The following is a 4,192-nucleotide window of genomic DNA, read 5'->3' as shown; positions in this document are numbered from 1 at the left end:
AAGAATCAATACTACATTACCTAAGAAATATCGTACTCCATGGAAAAGGAAAAGTCACAATGAGGGGCTCAATTATTCGTCAACGAACAAGAAGGGAAAGAAGCTCACTCAAAAACGAAAACATCGACGCTAAGAAACCGTTACCGGTCAAATGATGTAATATATATGTCCTATTTTGTATACACACTTAACCGTTATGGGTCAAATGATGTAATATATATGTTCCTATTTTGTATACACACTTAACCGTTATGGGTCAAATGATGCAATATATATCGCCTTAGTTATATACATTATATCACCTTCCCTTCGTTACGGCTCTCGGAAAAAAATAAAAGAAAGAAAAGGAAAAGAAAATAGAAGAAAAAAGGAAAAAGAAAGGAAAAAAAAGGAAAGCAAAAAGAAAGGGAAAAGAAAAGAAAAAGCAAAAATGAAAACAATAGCAGTAGCGCTTGTTGAAGAAACGCACTATAGCTACTTGTGATAGCAGTAGCACGGTCCTGCAACCCGCGCTATAGCTACTTCAGATAGCAGTAGCGCGGTTTCAAAACACGCGCTATAGCTACCTTAGCTATAGCGCGTGTTTTGAAACCGCATTACTGCTATTTTGACATAACCCCCCGCGTGGGCTTCCTCCTCCTATTCCTCCCCCAATTACCCACTCTCCTCCCCCCTTGTCGCCGCCGATGCCCCTGCCCTCGCTGCGCCCCAGCCTCGAGCGCCGTCAGAGCCCTGCCCTCGCTCTCCGCCAGAGTCTCTGCCCTTGACGTCGTCGCGCGCCTGCCTCCTCCTCCTCAACCTTGTCGGCGCTTGCAGCCTCCTCAACGTCGCCGTCTCCCCCGACCCCGCCTCGCCTCCGACCCACCTCGGTGCCGCCGTCTCCCCCGATCCCCCCCCCTCTGCCCTCTGTATGCTCTCTCCCCTCCCCTCTTCTCTGCTCTCTTCTCTCTCTCTCCCTCTCTCTCCCTCTCTCTTTGCCATATGAACCCTAGCTAGGTTAATTTGTGCAATATTAGTGTCATATGAACCCTAGATTAGTGCTAGGTTAGTGCTAGATTAGTGGCTATTTTTTTGGAGAGGCATTTTGGCTCCCGGGTCCAGATGATCTCGTTATCTGGTCCGTCCAACTGAGTTGTAGGATCTGTGCCAGCAATTATTGAAATCGAAATACAGGAACAAAATAAGAAGGAAATACGGCTGTACGTATGGTGTCAGGCGGGCGGTGGCAACGCCCGTGGGAGGCGCTGTTAGCGGTGGAAAAAGGGGGGCATCTCTGTCCCACGCGCGCCGTCCAGTCTGTCACCTGGACCCACTGGTCAGACCTGCCGCCTGACGCTCGTCGTTCCCCAAGCAGCACCTTTCGGGTCGCGTAGTAAATGAGGGTCAGCTGCCAGTTTGCGGGGCTATGGGATTCAGAGAAGAGCCATGACTAGTGGGAGCAGGGCGGCGGCGCGAGGGAAGGGATCGAGCACGGCGATATGAGGTGCTAGCCATGGCGATGGATTTCCCCATAGATCCTGTGGACAGGTGACTATTTTTTCCTCTTGACCGTGGTGCGGTTGCTCTGCGGCTAACCACTGTTGTTTGTTCATCCATGTTTATGCTGTCTGAGTGTTGGCTCGATTGATGAAGGCTTAGTGTGGTGGCCGGCAGCGCTGATGGGGAATCTATGAACAGATCCCGTGAAGACGAAGCAGCGGCGGCCCAGCCTGAGCTGAGAGATTTCGCCCACAGCTTGTCTAGTCAGATCGGGGCGGTGTAGAGCAGACGATTGTGGCGCCTGTGTTTGGCGCCTTGTCGGCGTTCTGCTAGAGCGATGGCGACAACGGAAATGTTGTAGAGCAGAAAGCTGTTGAAGGGCCAGATCGTGGTGACCGACTAGTTGTGATGCAGGCTCCGTGCAGTCTAGGCAAAATGGATCTGCAACCGCCGGGCTGGACGAATAGGTGAGCAATTCCAGCATCAGTTCTAGGTGAAAAATAAAAGTAGCGTAGCTGTCGGCTGTGCTAATTAGGGATCGCATTTCTGGCCAGGAAGATAAGCACGAAATTTTTTGTAGAGTACATTGTGTCAATTGTTCCCAGATTCAGTGACCGCATCATGAGCAAAAAAGTGGGAAAATTAACTTATGAACTGTCAGCTTTATTGCCTGATCATCCTGACAAGTTCTCGAAATCCATTTTTAGTACATGATATAGTCAAAGTAATGTTCAGGATCATCTGGACCCGGGAGCCGAATTGGTTTTCCGCTATTTTTTAGTGCTAGTTAGTATGAACCCTAGGCTATTTTTTAGTGCTAGTTAGTATGAATTTTTGCTATTAAAAAAAATAGAATTAGTATGAACCCTAGTTAATTAGGTAGTGTGAACCCTAGTTAAAAAAAACTAGGGCAGATTAGTGGCTATTTTTTAGTGGTAGTTAGTATGAACCCTAGGTTTCAAACTATTGCTATTTTTTAGTTAAAGCAATTGTTGCTATTTAAATTTTTAGTTAAAGCAATTGTTGCTTTAAAAAACAGAATTAGTATGAACCCTAGTTAGTTAGGTGGTATGAACCATAGTTAAAAAAAATAGAATTAGTATGAACCCTAGTTCCAAATTAGGACAGAAATTTAGCTAGGTCTTCAAATTAGGACATAAATTTATCTAGGTTTCAAATTACAAAAGAAATTTAGGTAGGTTTGAAATTAGGACAGAAGTTTAGGTAGGTTTCAAATTATGGCAGAAATTTGACAAGTGCTGAATTTACTATCAAATTTGACAAATGCTGAATTTAGTTTCAAATATTGTGAAGAAAAAGGAATTCTTGCATTTTTCTTCAAGTTCTATATTTTTCTTGCCGTTATATGCAAATTTGAAGTGGACATGTGATATGTGGACATGTGATTTGGACATGTGATATTTGGAATTTGGACATGTGTGATTTGGAAAATGATGGTTATGTGCAGGGTAAATTATCCGAGTGGCCTATGTTTCGCCAGAATGTTGATTCATTTCCGTTCCGGTGAATTTCAGGCGCTCGGTATGTCCACTTTTTAGCAAAGGTCATGCCGAAATTTCTCATGAATTTCGGCATGACTTGTGCTAGAAAGTAGGCATATCTAGTGCCGGGATTTGCTGCGACGGGAATGAAACGGTATTCCGTCAAACCATAGACCTTTTTTATGTCATTACTCATTTTATTATAGTTTAAGAATTAAACGAGGAGACTTAATCGTAGGAAACATGTCAAACAACAAAGAAACCGGGCCTTCTAGCCACGATGCAGACGAGATGGATTATGAGGGTGAACATAACTACCTCGACTTTTTGGCTGCTAAGCACAGTCAAGGTTTGCAGGGCGGCCTCGATGATGGTACTGACGCCGACATTGACACCGGCACCGATGGCGGCGCCGAGACCGGCGGGGAAGGTACCGGTGCCAAAGCCGCTAACAAAAACAAGAAGCAGAAGAAGCAGAGGATACGAAAACCTAACAAACTCGGCATCGGACGACTAGTGATCACAAAGATGGCCCCTGGCAAGTTTGAGCCATTAGAGTCGGATGAACCTCATAAGTGCTACGGGAACCAACTCGGATGCATCCTATAGGAATGCGCGAGCATCAACGATGATGACTTAAGGGGTAAAGAACATTTGACGTAGTTGATCCTAATGAAGCTGCACAAGAGATTCTAGTTCCCCGACAGGGATGACCGCATAGAACACCCGTGGGATGATCCGAAGATGAAAAAGATTAACAACCACGCCATGGGCATGTTCAACAATGATTTGGCCTCCTGGAAAGGGAGGGTGAAAGGAGCTATTAAGGCTAAGGAACCCCTGTCCAAGATTCTAGAGAAAAATCCATCACTTACGGAGGAGGAGTTCCAAAAGTTCAAGGACACTTGCGCTACCGAGGTAGCCAAGGCTAAGGCTGAGAAATTCAAGGCGCTTTAGCAAAGGAACACGGGGAACAAACACCTCGGAAGCCGTGGCTACCTTGGCAAAAGGCCCATATGGGATAAGGAGGACGCGGCACGTGAAGCGGCGGGGATCCCAGACCCTTTCACGAAGTTCAGCGCCCCCTTGGAGCGTGACTTCATTAGGGCCCGCTACAAGTGGGACGCGGTAAAGAATACCGGTAATTATTATTTTACCACACCTTACATTTAGCTTCTCATCAAGTCGGCTATACATTCGTAACCAGTTCA

General features: G+C 46.0%; 1 long non-coding RNA gene across 1 annotated transcript; it reads left to right on the top strand.

The window, feature by feature from the left end:
- Positions 1–1,103: 1,103 nt before the first annotated feature.
- LOC109738479 (uncharacterized) lies at positions 1,104–2,129 on the top strand. Its single transcript, XR_002226829.3, has 2 exons — positions 1,104–1,527; positions 1,633–2,129. It is a non-coding gene; the product is annotated as an uncharacterized lncRNA (long non-coding RNA).
- Positions 2,130–4,192: the final 2,063 nt, after the last annotated feature.

Source organism: Aegilops tauschii, chromosome 2 (genome assembly GCF_002575655.3).
Source record: "Aegilops tauschii subsp. strangulata cultivar AL8/78 chromosome 2, Aet v6.0, whole genome shotgun sequence".
In the NCBI taxonomy this organism is placed as follows: Eukaryota; Viridiplantae; Streptophyta; class Magnoliopsida; order Poales; family Poaceae; genus Aegilops; species Aegilops tauschii.
Note: the sequence above shows the minus strand (reverse complement) of the source record. Positions and strands in the feature narration are given on the sequence as shown.